The sequence below is a fragment of the Perna viridis genome, chromosome 15 (assembly GCF_037379345.1).
Source record: "Perna viridis isolate PV_CMFRI_1.1 ecotype Kerala chromosome 15, ASM3737934v1, whole genome shotgun sequence".
NCBI lineage: Eukaryota > Metazoa > Mollusca > Bivalvia > Mytilida > Mytilidae > Perna > Perna viridis.
Genome location: NC_142459.1, coordinates 17953986 through 17972827, shown reverse-complemented (window position 1 = coordinate 17972827; position 18842 = coordinate 17953986). Strand labels below are relative to the sequence as shown.

Below are 18842 nucleotides of genomic sequence, written 5' to 3'. Positions count from 1 at the left end.
CTGTAGTCTTGTCAGAGATTTTTGTCATCATTGATCTTGATGTGGTTAAAGTTTGCATTGTGTCGTGTAATCAACAGTGACTAAAACGACCAGTCAAAATATGTTTGCTGCTGTTACCAATAACCAATGTTCAGTGAATACTGCTTTAGCCGAATCCCTTTCGGACTGAATTTTTTTCGGTTCAAACCGGTTTTCGGTTTACAAAGTTTCAAGATACACGTAAGTGTCAGTCCCTGTAAGAATCACACAGTAGGTGAAACATGGACTGACATAAACAATCATCATGATAGTTTAAATTGACTATTTGCACCATCAGATTCAAGGAAGAAATAAAAGATTTTCCATATCATGTTGGTGCAATGAGTGATGATTTTATTGAAATGCACTAAAAAGAACATTTCAAGGGCAGATAACTCTGTCAAAAGCTCATTTTTTAACATTCTATTGAAAGATTTCTGAGCAAAGCAAGTGATGCAGAGATCAAATAATGTTTTATTTAAATAAAGAAAGTATCATTGAGTGATATTACATTGTCAGACGGTGGGGTTTTGACATGCAAGTTTCAGATTTTTCCCATTTTGCCTGATTCTTACAAACACTTACACTTAATTGATCTAAAACAATTTTAAAAAGTGTCTGGTTTAGCAAGCTTTCAGGTTTTCAAGGCTCAGTCCGGACCGGTTTACTCTATAATGAAAAAAGCTCATTATAGCTTTTAGTTTTGCATTGCAGACTCCACAATATTAAAATGCAAGGATCAGTAATTTGTTGTTTACTAATTTCAATTGATAGAAAGACCAAACATTCATAAAACGATGCGTTCATACTATATTATTGAATATGAACAAATGAAAACACTTAAGTATATGGATTCAACTTAGCATATTTTTATCATATTGTTTCAACTTTTACACCATCAAAATCACCGCATCAACTTCAATTACCTTTGCGTTCGAAACGCGTACCGTTTGAATCATTTTTGTTCAGTGAATATTAGCTACTGATTTCCAAATTACTTGTAGTTCTAACCAACATTAATCACTGCTTGTCTTGTTATGGAGTTACAGACGCGTTATGCAAAGATCTTCTGTTAATGAAGTTCAAAAGTTTTATAGTGGCATTAAAGCAGTAAATCAAAGGGCAATTAATGTTATTTCGTTGTCCCATCAACTACGGGATAGAGTCAGTTTTATCCTTAATTTTGAATATCAGCAGGGCACTCGATCGTTAATACGATCAAACTAAATTCTGGATGATAACAACTTAATCTCACACAAATTCCAAAGGAAAGAATCTGTATGTAAAGGTAAATTATGTAGATCTGATGTTTAAATCGATAGTTTTTTTTTATGAAGTCTACATTAAAAGTATATATGGTTACACGTTTTGTAAACATTAGCGTAACCTCACTTCAAAGGTAATTAATTTGTCTTCCAACGCGTTAAGAAGCTTAACATTTAACAATACTTTGATAAATTTTAGCACTTGAATCAAAATAAACGTATACATATATATATATATAAACGTCTCAGAATGTGACGACTCTATTCACTACACTGCTCCATCGGATCAAATTGATACAGGGAAGATATGTAAACGTATAGAAAGGTCTGAAAAATTCCCAACAATGTTAGAACTGTCACATTTGCGATGAAAATTTTTGGTCGTTTCCCGTACTACAATACATCGTGTACTAAGTTACAGCCCTAGATTAATCCTACGAGGAGGAATCACCCAGCCAGCGAAAGCTATATTTTATAGCCTAGCTGGCCGAGTGGTCTAGGGCGTTGGACTTAGTGCAGGCGGTGTTGCCATAGATGTCACAGCGGTACGAGTTCGAATCCCGCGGAGGGAACGACAAAAATTTGCTTCGCAAATTTGACAGTTCTAACATCGTTGGGAATTTCTCAGACCCTTCTATAAGTTTACGTTATCTTCCCTGTATCAATTTGATCCGATGGAGCAGTGTAGAGAATAGAGTCGTCACACAATATTTTAGTCAATAGTACTTTCATGTCTTGTGGCAATCTTCAGGTGAACAATATGACTACGACGTTAACGTTTATGTGACGCTGTAATGTGGAAATTGCAGCGATATTTACATTGGCCAAAACAGGTGACCATATATTTGACAGGATGCGTGTACATAGGCAACAGATTAGAGAACCTGCCTACCGATATATACCTCTTAGTGCGCACATTGACACTTATGCCGGCGGGTTTTAAAATATTTCCCTTGTATGAAATGAAATCCTCCGATGAGGGTCTTTGAAAATTAAAAGAAAAACGTTTTATCGAAAAGTTTATTCCATCGTTGAATGGACAGTAATTCATTCCCCTTTATATAACTATTGTAACGTCACATAAACGTTACCGTTAACAATGTAGTCAAGGGAACCAAGGTTATAGCAGTAATGAAAAGAATGTAATCCAGGGACAAAGACCAGATATGAAAAACAGACATACACAACAAAGAATATAAAGTATCTAAAATCATACATACAAAGTAAAAAAACTAGGACCGTGGACCAGGTGCACCGGTAGAAAAACCCGTCGAGTTGCTAATAAAAAGTCAAGTCCGTGGTAGACCAAGGGTAAAAGACAATTCTTTCAAATTATTGGAATGTTTGTCTTTACCATTTTACGTCAAGCTCATATAAGCATCAAAGTAAATTGGATTTATTTCATTCTGTTTCAAAGGAGGGCTTGAAAGGCTTTGGTGAAATTGAATTTGAAACAAACGTATCACTGATTTCAAGGGTAATGTACCTTGCTGTTGGTCTGCCTTTTTAAGTAGCAGTCAATAATAAATTCAGACACTTCCAGTCGTAGATGTATTGGGTGTTGTACAAATAAAAACCCAATTTTATTAACGTATTTGTAGTCTTATATGTATACAGATTTATAAATGAACCATGCTCTCATTTTTTACTTAAATCAACCAAAGCAAGAACCCTTAGAAAATAAAAATTATATGTATATTGTACATTCTATATAATTTATATTTCAAAAGTGTAATAACTCAATGAAAAAACTAAGGCTCTGTAAAAATGAATTTGGTGGGTTTTTAACATGCATGAATCACCCAATTTCTGATATCTTTAAAAAAAAAATGCTACATAAATATCCAACCAGAAATCTAGTTTTGTAATTCGAAATTAAATACTTATTTTTTATCCATTGCAATAATTTAATTTGCAATAAAACATGTCCGCGTTTGCAAAGACTATTTTAGTGTAAATCGAATTTGACGTTTTGTAAAGTTGTCATATCATGGCTTATCACATCAGTTCATTATACATTCAAATGTAATGATGTAATGAAATTTATTACTTATTCATTGTATCCCTTTTTAGAATGTTTCCTGTTAAATATAAGTTTTTTCATTTCCACCTTGAATATGGAAATTTATTTATTTATGAACTATACGTACCTTTTCTTATCACATGTCACTAGCAATTAATTAGGTCACTGATTAAACTTTTAACTAAATTTAAGAATCAATTTTCATACATTTTCAAATATTGCAGTTGGCTGTTCTCTGAATGAGTTATAGTCTGGACCAGAACATGATATTAACATGAGATAAGTTTTACCCATTGGTAAACAGTGAAACGGACCATTAATTCTTTATCACGTCACCAACCTAACGAATAGAATACAAAGAGTCCCAATTAGCTTTGCAGGAATTTTATCGGCTTTATTATTAAGCCTATTACCGCCATAACACGGACTGATATTTACAATTGATCTGAAATGCTTTAATTTTAAAATTTCCATTTGATTTATGACGCAATTGATGAACGTATTTATTCATTGTTTCTGATTTTGTCAAAGCGTCAATATCAAAGTTCACAAACTGTATACTATTTTTCAGCCATAAAGGAGATAGATGGAAATGATAATACTGAACAATGGATATGTGAATGAAAGGTATTCTAAATTGTTGTTTTATGTGTGATATTTACATTTATTGTCAGTTATGTAAAAAGCATGAACATTATAGCTAAAATTAAGATGGTGCAATAGTCACCCATCCTAACATAGCAACATTGTTGAACAATTTTATTCTGTCACTGTATGAAGGGTCTAACAACGCTCATTTATACTTTTTATTTTTGTTTTAATCAGCCGATTTGTTTTTGTCTTTCATGATTTTTTAAACATTAATCAAACGGAAAAATCTTTTCAAGACAACACCACTGGGTTTACATTCCCACTCCAGAACAAACCTATAGAAAAAGAGATAATAATATAACTTAATTGCTCAAATGACATTAACCATGAGTGCAACACAACGGACAGACCCTAACAATTATGACAATGACAAAACAGAGATTATTTGATTTCAATAATGTGTGAGATAAAGCTAATCAGGCAAGAAAGAACAGGTAAATAAATGTAAATGTCTAGTGATTGACTACATGCCACAAACGGACTTTAATAATAATAATCTCGAAATTATTGGTAGTATTAGTTTACCAAAGTAACGAAATAGGTTACCAACATAACGTGTTATTTATTACTTTCGTAATAGAATATCGCGCAAAAAAGGCTACTCAGTTAAAACAAATACAGCAATAACGCCTTAACTGGACAAAGTAAGGCACTCGCATAACAACACATTCGCGTTATCTATCGTTGCAAAAGTATGCGTAAATTCTGTGTACTAACGCAATAGTTTATGACAGTACGCCATAAAATTAAAAAAAAAAAATAATGCGTTAGTGTAGCAAAGCAACACATAATTAGTATAAAATAACGCGTTTTTTTTACTTGTACAATGCAATGTATTGCAATTGAGGGCTAAGTTAAACTTAAAGAAACGTCATTACGTCATTAAAAAACCAACACACACACAATTAAAAAGTCACACACTCTTGAAAAATAATTAAGGCATGATTTTTATATTTTGTTGGATGTATGAGGAACTAACCTCAATCAAGTGGTGCGTGTGCAATATATTACTTGCGTAGCAGGTTATTTTTCAAATGTGCAAAACGGGCATTTAGGTTATTTTTAAGACCGAAAACATACAACAATTATTTCTTATAATTTAATTCTAGTATCAAAATAAATAAACGAGTGATGACGCAAGTCATATTAAAAATGATGGACAAAATTTGTTATTCAAATCAAAAAGCCTATTACTTCTGAAATTAAATTATTTGAAAACAAAAGCAAATTTAACAAGAAATGGTATGTTATCTGACTTCTGTCATCAACAAAATAGCATAGGTCTTGATAATAATATGTATTCACATTTACAGGAAAAGAGATACTAAAATATGTTTGGTAAAACGATGAAGTGAACCATAAGACTTTAAATGAAATATTGTGGAATAAATGATTTATTCCCAGATTTAAAAAAATCACTGATTTAACTTCGAATATGTCAGTGATGAAAAAGCTGTCACTGTCTGACAGATTGCTGGAAATTATGATGTGGCATTTTATATGGAGATTGAAACTGAATCTAAATATCGATGAACGTAGAATTAATCAATTCTTTTATTGAAGGAGCAACACTTGTGCAGAATTGAATCACTGAATATCATACAATAGAATACGTGGTATTTGCTCTCGAAAAATGGTACTCTATAGCGACCTACTATAATTATACATCAGAAGTCTTCATCATTTATAGTTCTACATGCTACATTCTTTCGATTACCGCTATAACCTTGCGTCCCGTGATTGCTCTAAATACACGTTTTTTTCACAGATCTTCTTTTGGATAAAGGTCATGCTGGCTTATTTCCTTTTATTACAAACGGTGTTCATTTAACAACCCCCATTTCCATTGTTGTTTTCTGATTCTGCAAAAGTCTCTATTATTTTTTGTCTTTTTTTCATGATATTATTCATGATTTGAAATACCCAAGTTGATATCAAGGTTAACTTAACATAACATTTTGATGTGTTCACTATCATTTTCCTGTTTTACAGTTTGCCATGGGCAGTTACTGTTGGTAATTTTAAAATCGTGTTAGTACCTTCAAGTTAGCATTTGTTCTAAGGTAAGTTAATAATTGTTTATTAAGGACGCTTACCCTACCGATGCACCTGGACCATGCTCCCATTTTTTTCAGGAGTTCGTGTTGCTGTTAAACTTTTGTATCTTCGTACAATGTACTTATTGTTTTTTTTTGTTATTTTATGTTCTTTGTTGTCTATTTTCCTTGTCTGGTCTTTATCCTTCATATATATTGTTTTCATTTTCGCTTAAATATCGGTCTTTGATTTTTCTTAATAAAAATACAACAACAAATCATTCTTTACATGATGGAGGCTTTGGTTTGAAACTATTTTTTTCCGCAGAATTTAAACCGCTTTATGATTGTATTACATATATCACACAGCTAGTGTATACAGGCCATGCTATACAGATGTGAAAGGAACTAAAAGGCATAATTACTACAAATTAAATATCTACGAGGTTTTCCCCGTTCTACTGTGCGGAGTTTTCATATGGAGACAGGAGTTATGTACTGAGTGTGACGGAGGAGATAAACTTTGAAATTAAGTATGCAATTAGAATCTAAAGACTTTTTTTTTAAATTAAAAAATAAATAAATAAATAAATAAAAATATAAATAACAGTGGTTAGGAAATAACTTTTAATAACGTATACATCTTTGACAATGATAAATGTTATATTAGATAAAAACTTGTCGATCAAAAACGACAAACTAATTCACCACGTAAATCAATTAAGTAACACAACTATATACTTTAGATCGAATCAGTTGCTGTGTTGTTGACGTAGCCGTTTGCATTCTCTTTGATAAATGTTATGATTAAATATCATTGACTTCAGAATCATTAATCATCAAACATGTTCATTTGCAAAAGAATGCGTTGACAGTGTTTGTTTTTTAAAGTTCAGAAAACGAACGAATATATTGGAAAATGCTTACGATGGTTCTGTTTTGATACAGCCTAAAGTTCAATTTGAGTTTAACTAAGTAGTTATATCTATCTTGATGGGATGAAAATGATAAAATGATTAAAAAAAACTCTTCTTTGGACTTTTGACCAATGTTGAAGGCTGTTAATGATTTAAATGTTTAGTTCTTCAACAAATATTGTTGATCCCTGTCATCTGTGGCTACATCCCTTCATCATCTGCGTATGGAGTGTTCATATCACAACTCATAAGTTATGCCAGAGCTTGCCGAGACCACGGAGTCTTTTTGTATCGCGCTAGAACTCTAACAAATAGGCTTCTGGAACATGGTTATGTTGCTGCAACATTGAAGTCATCACGACGGAAGTTTTATGGTCGTCATCATGAACTCGTGGATAGTTATGGTGTATCCATCTGCATCATGAAAACTGATTTATTCAACAGGTCATAGTTTTCCTTTCGTTTGTCTACCCCAGGCTTGACTTTTTATGAGCAACTCGACGGGTGTTTCTAGAAAAGCAGAGGACGCTTACCCTACCAGTACACCTGGTCCATGCTCCCAGTTTTTAGTGGAGTCCGAGTAGCTCATTTGCTTTTGTTACTTTGTATGTATGATTTTAGTTACTTTATGTTCTTTGTTGTGTGTGTCTGTTTTTCATGATTACTCTTGAATTTTTGTCCAAGAATGTACTTTTCATGAACATGTTTCATTATTTATAAGAAATAAAAATCAATGTTGTTTTTATGAAGTTATGACTGCTAAAAGCTAACCGTTTATACAACTTGTCCGAATCTATCTTGAACATTTGACCAAGTAAAGTATATCAGTAATTGCAAGTCCGTCAAGAAAAGAACATTTATTTGACTTTGTAATCATGAAAAAAAAATTTCAAATCTCATAAATCGAACATTTCCCCGGACAAGAACCAATAGAAAAAATAACATCGTTTTATATCTAAATATCTAATTTGTTTGTTTAAAACAGGGTGTTCTGTGCATGTTAAAATCCAAATATATAATGAATGGAACTTACTGTTTCGTTGTTTTGGGTTTAGGATACGTTTGTATAGAACCATGTTTTGAATTTAGATTTTCCTCTGTAGATGTTTCTAATGTCGCTGATGAAACATTTATATTAATTATCAAAGCACTTGTTAATTGTATTGGAATTTACTTGAAATATTGCATAGGGGACAACTTTGTACATTTGTACTGTTCCTGTATGGGAATTTGCAATATTATTATGATAGGCGATTTGTATTTAATTAGCAATGAAATTTATGATAATCCCCTAATACAAGGGCTGCTCAAAAATGATACTTACATAATATAGGAATATAACTTTATCATACTCGACATTCTGACCTTGTATAGAAAATAAAGTAATAAAAAATGAATTATGTATTGCTTTTTTATTACATGTTTAAAATAAAACACGTGAAATCTGAACGCTTTAATGGCTGAATTACTACAGGTGTTATGCGATCACTTAACCATCTGTGAACAACATTTTACTTCCTGATTGTCTACTTAACAGAACCAATCACGAATTGTGAGATATGATTCAAATTGTTATGAGGTGAATAACCAGATATCAATTACGATTTGTGATATTTTAATTGGTAATAGGTATAATACATAGCTCGGTAATGGATAAATTCTTCATTTCAGAAATTTGAAATATATACAAAATTGCATGTGCCATTAAGACTTCATATTACTTTCCGTCTTAGCTTTCAGGCGAGTATACATAATTTCCTAGAAATATTCATTTCATTTGAGTTAGGTACAGTATCAGGTCGCACTGATACATTTTTATTACGCTTGCTAAATTTTTGAAAAAAAAAGACGATAGCTGAAAGGGGCAGAATAAAATAGGTAAACGGTGGTCCATTTAAAACGAAAATTCCGCTTAATGGATCTAGATACGGTAAATCATTCCCGATTATGTCTTTGCTTAAGGACTATATTTTAATTCTTATTCCATATAAAAGGCTACTTTAACTTTGAATTTATTATTTCCAGTATTGCAAGTTTTATTTCGAACAATACCGTTATAAACGTCACAGTGTAAGAAATTTAGTTCATCACGCACTTACCGATTTCAGAAGTGATTATTTCAAGTTTTTTTTTAAATTCAATGCAAACTTGGGCTAACACAACACCTTGCGAATATCTGTTGGCTGCAATCAAAATATTAAAGTTAATCGAAGAACGAAAATTGCAATATAACTTTGTAGTCGAACAATTGCACAAAATTACAAATTTACTATAATCGATTAATTATATGAATGGCGAATGAATTTCTATGAATTTCTTCTGTTTTAATATTTACAGTCTCCTTGAATGTATGCCTTTAAATTAAGTTTTAAGTAGCAGTCTTTGTAAGAATCATGCAAAATTCTTTAATATGTGATACACCTTAAAAAACAAGCTACATATTTTTATTTTTGTAATTAAATTTCTCTATAGTTTATAGGATAAAATGTATAAATATTCATTCCAATATGTCCACAGGGATAATCCAATGGTTACTATTGTATTTCATCTTCATTTACTGAATTATCTCCCCTAATTTTGAATTCTAGGAGTACATTCTACATGATTTTTATCTTCTATGATTAAGACACATGTTACTTTCTGTTAACTATAAAATTTTAAACAAAATATCAAAAAAGATATCTAGGCTTTCCAGCCATAAATCACATTTTGCATGATTCTTATGTGGAGTGTTAGTTAACGTCAGTAAATTGATTTACAGAATTGAATTATGCCATTGTTTTATTAGTACTCGTAAAATTGCTTTTTTGTAGTGCAATTCTTATGCAAACAAAGCAAATGTGTGATTTTCTTTTATTTGAACAAATTAAACAACATATACTTGAAATGATAATAACGCACAATTCAATAACATAAAACAGGAGAAACACGTGTCGAGAATCTATATTTAGAATGGCAAAAATGTATAAATGTTGTCTTAAAGGATGGTTTAATACTTTTAAGATGGAGGTGAGAACAGAGAATAAATTACACAGCATTGTGCGATAATCAATAGCTGAAATTGTTGGCACGTGTACATGTGTTCCTTTTTAGAATTAATTGTCTTCTTTTTGCACCGACTCATAATTTAGAAATTTCGTTGTTATGGAAATTCATCATATAGTTTTTATTGCCAAGGAAGTCGACATTTTACATCGCAATTTGTTATTAAAAAAACACTATTATATTTTGTCATATACAAGACTTTCGCATTGGTAAGCATTCCTTGTATTCCAAAAACGAAAATATCTGCGTTTTTTTTTTCATGAACTAATATACAAAAGATCTAGCTCAGTGTGTCGGCATAGTGTTCTATTGTTTTGAAATGCCGCAAGACGTAAAGCCACTTCACTCAATCAATCAATCAATCAATTAATCAACCAACGAATCAATTAATCAATCAATCAACCAACCAATTGATAAATAAAAAAAACGTCAAGAAACACTGCGTTATATGTAAAATGAACCTTTTTGTACTGTTCACAGTCTGGTATGCATATTATTCGCAGAGTGATACATACTTGTGAAAATCCCATGTTAACCTTAACGTTCTATTTAAGAGATCTTCAGTCGGAATCCTTTATCGTAAGAAGACTTTAATGACCGTTTATCGAGTGTGCTTTAACTTAAGGGAACAATAATATAAGATCATCAAATGTGATACAACGATATTATTGTTCAATGTGTCTGGTTACCAATTTCGTTATGTACTCCTTTATAGCTACTGAGAACACTTCAAAATACAGTTGAATTATCTATACAACTAATCCGATCAACACAAGTACTTTTCTACCAACGGTATTTTAATACGTCGTTAGCCCCAAGTGATTAGAGAGTGATGACTGTTATATGCAAACATCTATTGCCATTATCAAGGGAAGCCTAAAGTACCATTATTAATAAAAACGGTTATTCGGAGAAGATAAGTGTATTGTCACCTTCATTGAAGTACTTGCGTTGAATAATATTTGATAACTCAATCATGTTGTAAACTGGGTATTCAAATCATTATTTGGAGATTTTCCGGTTTTATAAAGAGTAATTAAGGGGACCAGACATGGAAAACAGACAAACACAACAAAGAACATAAAGTAACTTAAATAATAAATACAAAGTAACCAAAGGAAATGAGCAACTCGGAATACAATAAAAAAATCGTCAAGGGTAGACAAAAAAAAGGGGGAAGGAAAACTATGACACATTGAACAAACTGGCTTTGATAGTGCAGATGGATACACCGTAAAGATCCACGAGTTCATGATGACGGCCATGAAACTTCTTTAGTGAAGACTTCAATCTTGTAACAACATAACCCTGTACCAGCAGCCTAATTGTAAGTAGTCTAACGCGATACAAACATTCTGCGTAGTTATGGTAAGCCATTGCATAACGTACGATTGTGGAACGAAAATATGCCATTCATATAGCGGGAATAGAGATTAAAGGATCTACCTTAACAATTTTTCCTGTTTTGGATCAGATCAGCTAAAAAGTCTGCCTTGTACGAGTGACGAAGTAGGTCAGCAAATAAAGGAGCACAATTTGTTCCAATTGGAATGCCGACCGTTTTTTGATAAACGTGTTGTTGTCGATTAATAATTGCAGCATTTTGACAGAATACAACGCAAAATTAACTCATTCATCGTTAACCACGCCTTTACCAAACACTGGGGTTATGTACTGGGTGTTTATCTGATAACGATTTGGATAAGCTATACCATAACAATCAACGACTTTATGATATTGATCGTCAATGTTTCGAAAAAAGGGCAACATTACCTTATTGTATTTGTGAGAAAAAATCTATGAAGTTAAGACAGGACTAGTCATTTTCACAGCGAGATAGTCCAAACCCTTGAAATTCGAGCAAGACGCCATTAGTGATTATACATTATTTATTGAATACTTAACCGTGAATTTTGACTCTGTTAATTAGGAGGGGGGCATCAAAACCAATTTAAGATAAGACGAAAAGATGTGATAACAAAGGTGTAGATACTAGGATATTAGGAACACACAAATTATAACACATGCAAAACACAAGCCGTACTGTTCTTTGAAGGTCAAGTCCAGTGAAGAGTACTTTGACATTTACAATGACATAATGGATGATAATCACAGCAACATATCGAGAAAAAAATAGTAAAAAAGACAAAGAAACATGAATACGTGTTTGTTATTGGTCAGCAGATACCACAAGACATTTCTTGCTTGTCCTAATATCATTGCAATGAACACAAGTCTTATCACAATATTTGCGTTTTTTTGAGTTCAATAACACTATTATATTCTCATAAATTTTATTTTTGTTTTTTTTCTAATATATGGAATTGAAAATAAAAAAAAAAAAGAAAACATGTGACTAGTACAAATTGCGTTCTAACCATCACATTATATTGGGAATGAATTACAACAATATTGTGACGTAACATTGTTATTCTATTTGATGTAAATACACATTGTTTAAGGAGGTAGACCCAGGGTAAGGGACATAACTCTTTAAATCAGTGATACATTTGTATCCTATCATTATACGTTATTATAAAATGTGATCATTATCTTTAAGATGAAGAGCATTTTTTGTTGTTTTATGTTTGATTTCAAAACCATTACTATGTAGACATTGTTCGAGCCTTAGAAAAACATATTTCGATTCACTGTACATTAAGAAGAAAAAAAATCGTTTTATGTTTGATTTCAAAACCATTACTATATAAACATTGTTGGAGCCTTAGAAAATCATATTTCGATTTTATTATTTAAAACATCACAGTTATCGTTGATGAGTCGATCGCATTATGACGTAACATAAAATCAAATATTTTGATATGTTTTTATGTATTCAACTGCAATGAAAAAATATTTATTAGTATTTTTGTCATTTTAACTATTAAAGTACAAAACGTAAAAGTCATATTCTGTGACTGAGTGGCAGAAGACAAAAAACTTTTTTTCCAATACACCGTAGAATAGTAAAGTCACGTTTTTAATAATGTTTGCATATTACATTATGTCTTCAAAAAGGACGATACGAAAAAGAAAACACCGACCAGATAACACCGCACTGTTTACATGAAATACACATGTATTTATATGTATATATAAAAGTAGGACTTTTATATTCTTGAATCATGTTCAAAATTGTTTGCTTTGGATAAAATGTTACATCAATATCAATATAACGAGAATAGATATGGCGAAATGTCGAAAAAACAACAACACTGCCAGGATGACCACAAAAAAAATCAGCTCATGGGTAGTCATGAGTCTCCAATAAGCAAGATGAAACGCCCACACAAAAGGTCAGGCTACAGTTGACCCCGCTCCCACAAGAAACATTATGCGCAGGTACAGCAAAATAGTAACTATTTAACGCTTTTGCAAACTTGTATTATTTTAAAAAACAAATCAAGCAAAATGTCCTTAATCTTGACCTAATCTTTATATTTAAATTGTTACCTTTTTGTAACTTATCTATGCAAATTTGTGTGAAATAGTTTCCTTGGTTACCGGATCTCAAACACCAAACTGTTTTAGAGAGAGTAATAAAAGGAACCAAGATTATAGTAGAAATCAATAAAATATAATCCAGGGACAATGACCAGATGTGGAAAACAGACATACACACCAAATAACATAAGGTAACTAACATCATATATACAAAGTGACAAAAGCAAATAAGTAACTCGGATTCCAATAAAAACTAGGAGCATGTAAATTTGGATTTAATTGCTTTATGCACATAGAAAAGTTTCTCTTCATTAAAAGTGGTAGCTTCAGTTAGACTGAAATTGTATCTTAACAGAAACAGCAAACAATACATTATAAAAAGTTACTTCATAAACTTAAATCATCCCTTATTCCCAACATGTTTTCGTTAAAAGTACTAAACTAAAGGAATAAAAATAAAAAGCAATAGAATATAAGCATATAAAAAAGATGGCATTTACATATATTTTCGAGTTTCCGAAAAAAATATTTTTGGTATAAATGCCAACTTCGGTTAATTGAACACCGTTTCACAAAATGCAGTCTAACTACGTTTTGCAGAGAAGTGTGATATATCGCTTCCAAAATAACATCTCAGTGTGTGATTTATTCACTTTATTTCATCACATTCATAATGATCACCTAAAACGCATTAGTGTTGTAAATGTTTGATAGATAAGTGCACATCTTTGTCAAGCTAAAAAACGATTTTTTTTGTCGTTCTTACATAATTTAATAGAAAAAACTGACAGTTTTGATTACGTAACATAAATCATGTTACACAATGACAAACTTCCGTGTTAGTTGAGACATCATTTGTTTTAGCCTCTGTTTGTCATCTTCTAATGAAAAGTAATTTCAATTATGGTAGCAAGTTGCCCACCAATTGGTTTTATAATAGAGTGTCTATATGAATACCTTTTGAACCATTTTTAGTTTCATAGTTTTATTGTTTCACCTCACTAGCTGCGCACATGCACACGTCTTACTCTCGTTTTTAATCATACATTATTCGATAGCTTGACAAAAAATCACATTTGATAAACTTTTATGAAAAATTTTAAAGGAGGCTCTTCGAAAGAGTTATCAGGGAACCAAGGTTATAGTGGTAATCTAAATAATGTAATCCAGGGACAAAGACCAGACATGGAAAATAGGCACACAACAAAAAACATAAAGTAACTAAAATCATACATCGGACTCCACTAAAAACTGGAATTATGACCAGGTGCACCGGTAGGGTAAGCGTCCTCTGCTTTTCGAAAGCATGAACATTTTTGTTATGCTCTTGTCATTTTAATTTGTCTCTTCATATGATGTGTATTTCAACGTCTGTTTTATATCTAGCATGACATGCCAGAAAAACTCAATTGTTTATCACACAAAAAGAAGTATCTTCACCATAAGCTCTCCTCGTTCATGCTTTAAAATCGTATATGTGATGTCAGGATTGCTACTTTACCACATATTTTTATGTGATCTTCGTCACCTTTCTTTGTTAGTTTCAACTGATATGATGAGCTTTGTATTTCCTCCCGATTACTTTAAATTTCACATTCACGCGCGCAAGATACATGAAAAATATGTTGTGTAATGTGTTGCGTATGTTGGCATAACCTTGAAAAGAATATATAAAATGTTTACTAAGAAACAATTATTTTCATCAAGCAAAACGTATTAACACAGATGAAGGAAACAAAAAATGGTCTACAATAGGATATTTACGCCCGATATGTTCCGGACGTCTGTTGATGGAACAGTTTGGTTTTTCTAATGACTGAAATGATAGAAATGACGGTATATTTCAATGGATATGATTTGTTTAGAAAAAAATCTAAAGTTTTAAAGTTCGGTCAGACAAACCGTATAGGAGAAAATAAACAATATAGCTATCACAAAGAGATGCCAAGAATAATGTTAGTTTAAAAGTATACCATTCTATTTAATCTACTTAAGGAGGTAGACCTAGGGTAAGAGACATGAAATCAGTGATATATTTGTATCATATTTAATTTCACCAAAGCTTATCAAGGTTTCATTTGACACAGAATGAAATCAATCCAAGTTACATGAATAAGTACATTAAAGTTAACGACACATTTGCAAATTCAATTGGTAATTATAACTTGAATTCTGATCTATTCTATGAAGAGAACATATAGTGCTGCCAAAGAAAAGTTTGAAACCACATTAATATATATTATCCATTTCTATTACAAATTATTATATATATGTTTATAATTAAAAAAAGTCCCGGAAACAATTAGAAATTCCAGTGCAATGTTGTAATATCTAGAACTTTCAGCGTCTAATTAAAAAACATTAGGATGAACAGCAGCATACGGCAAACATTTAACAATTAAGTGATATGTACCAAATGTAAATTGTAACAAATTGACATATTTTTTTAATTGGAAATCCTTTAGTATGCATCATAAATAAAATTTGGTTACATTCTACTACAGAAAAGTAGTAGGTTGTTTTATAATTTCTTTCACCTACTGCCTGCAACCCTTTTCACACAAAATCGTGAGAGTAAAATTAGTCGTTTGTCGTGAAGTCACAATACTTAACTCTATTATGACATCATAACTTACGACTAATTTTACACTTACGACTTTTTTTGTTTTCTTTTTGAAAAGGACCGTTGATTCTTACAGAGATTAACACATAAGTAGACGCGTCCATAGTTATGAACGAATGTTAATTGATCTTTTGTTGAGCCAAATCATGTTAAAATCTGACAGTAATTTACTGTATATTGTACTGATCTTACGTCCAACATATTGACCCAAGAAAAGTTAAAAAAGCGCATCGTAAGAAGGGACACTCTCAAACAGTAAAACAATTTCAGAATAAACAGCAACTGAACAGGAATGGTATAAGGTTTCATTTAGATCAATGTAATAGTTCTATTTTATATTTACGGAATGAAAGCCATTTTAGCAAGTTTTCTAATGGACGTAACCCACTAACACACGTCGACCTCGTCGGCGGTCTCATTAAAGAAAGTGAAAACAGTAAAAAAATATTAACTGTAGTTATGTCTCAAATGATGTGATCTCCAACTTCTGTTGTACACGTACCCATAAACAATCGAATATGTATAGCAACTACTAAATGTGAATAAACTTGCACTGAACAATCGTTATTTATCTATTAAGCCATTTTTTACGATTAAGCAGGTGTTAACGATTAGGTTAATGACCTAGGTAAACTTGTTGAACACAAGTAAACGTATAATCGTAGTCAATCAAAAAGGTATAAAGGAAAAAACAATAAATTAAAAAAAAACAGTAATTGAATCATGAGCATCAGAAAAAACCTATAAACATAGCTAATCAACGTACGTCTTATATAGATTGATTGATTGATTGTTGGGGTTTAACCCCCGAGCAGCAATATTTCAACTATATTCAGGCGATGAGCATGAAGTGGATGATAAAATGAACATGAAATGTACGTCTTATATAGAAAGAACTATCATACTTTTTAATATCCTAAAGTCTCTGTGTTATTGAAGAAATAATTCACGGAAACGTGATTGTATTATGTTTTGTCCACGGACTGGCCATTTTTGTCGTATTATGTATGAAATGTCGAGCAAAATGAAAAGTGCAGCCCGTAGTGAAACAACGATTCTAATACAATTAACTTCTTAATATTTTCCTTGAAGATGCACGAAATGACGACCATTATGGAACAAAAGTCTGTTATGGCGTCGGAAAGAATGGGAAATTCTTATATGTATCAGGAATGTTATCTGTTGTAAAAAAATAAATCAAAGACAGTAAGATGCGAACCGAAATCAAAATAATATAATGCATGGTTAGACAGAGAAAACAGACACATAAACAAAGAACATAAAATAACCAAATAACCAAAACCTACAAAAACAAAAAAAAACAAAAGTGAATGAGCAACAGGTACTCCACTAAAAACTTGAAGCACGGACCTGGTGAACATGTAGGGTAATCGTCCTTAACAACTACATGATTTTTGAAAACGGTAAAGGCCTGTTTAAACAATCATATATTCAACGTTTTATAGTTTTCCTTTACACTTTCGTCTACCATGGACTTGACATTTGAAGAGCAACTCTGTAGGTATTCCAAGAAAAGCAGAAGACGCCTACCCTACCAATGAAGCTGGTCCATGCTCCCAGTTTTAAATGGAGTCCGAGTTGCTTATTTACTTTTGTTACTTTGTATGTGTTATTTTAGTTATTTTATGTTTATTTTATGTTTATTTTGTTGTGTGTGTAGTTTTCAAACGTTTGGTCTTTGTCCCTGGATTACATTCTTTTGATTTCCGCAAGAATCTTGGTTCTCTTGAATACTCATTTATATGATTACAAGTGAGTCGTGGATGTGATTTATAGTCATGTTCAATAAACTTTATGTACATAAACTAGTTTGATGTTATTTATACATTCTACTTTAGAAAAGTACGGGGAAATTTCCAGCCGGAATTGTAGCACTATAACCATTTAAATATATTTTACGATACATAGCAGATCCAAGGGAATTAAAATAGGAAGAGTTGTTTTTTTTAGGATCTAACAAATGCATCTTCTTGTATTCAACTAAAATTTTGATTATGATCTTCCCACATATTTAATGTTATTGCTGCTGATGAGAGGTTACTCCTTGAAATACGTGTACAGCATATCCAAATTTACAATATATAACACTGGTATATTTTGTATTCACACAGTTTAATTGATCAAGTTGAGATATAATGATTCACATACTGCCTGGTTTTTATTTTTATACAGAAACATACTTCAAAGTTTCTCTAGCCCTGTTCATTGGAGATGCATATTGAATGATTATATATTTTGGCGGGAAATCTTTCACGTACTTTTCAATTCATAACTAGACAAACTATAAATCGTGTGACTGGGGTCAATTAAAGCTTTTATCACTGTAGGGTAAGAGTAATGAAGGAAACCAAGGTTCGATAGTTTAAAAAAAAAATCACATTTTAAAGGAGGCGCTTCGGAAGAGTTATCAGGGAACAAAGTTATAGCGGTAATCAAAAGAATGTAGTCCAAGGACGAAGACCAGACATGGAAAACAGACATACAAAACAAAGAACATAAAGTAACTAAAATCATACATACAAAGTAACAAAAGCAAATGAGGAACTCGGTCTCCACTAAAAATTGGGAGCACGGACCAGGTGCACCAGTAAGGTAAGCGTCCTCTGCTTGTCTAGAAACACCCGTAAGTTTTATTTTACCCAAATAAACCAATTAGGAAGAAAAACACCAAGAACCGCTTAATTAACAAAGCAAAAACATTTTTTAAAACAAATTTATCTTTTCCACTCCCGTTATAGAAGCTAGTAAAACATTCAGTGTTACAGATATGCCACGATAATTCTAGTTTAAAATGAAATA

The 18842-nt window shown here is 31.7% G+C and overlaps 1 protein-coding gene and 1 long non-coding RNA gene across 3 annotated transcripts in view; both read right to left on the bottom strand.

Moving 5' to 3' along the window:
* Window positions 1-18842, bottom strand: part of LOC148597303 (galanin receptor type 1-like) — a 57014-nt gene that overhangs the window by 19603 nt on the left and 18569 nt on the right. The window lies entirely within an intron of this gene.
* LOC148597304 (uncharacterized) lies at window positions 4130-9080 on the bottom strand. The gene is made up of 3 exons (XR_015919092.1): window positions 9010-9080; window positions 8235-8275; window positions 4130-4232 (listed from the first exon to the last, which is right to left on the bottom strand). It is a non-coding gene; the product is annotated as an uncharacterized LOC148597304 (long non-coding RNA).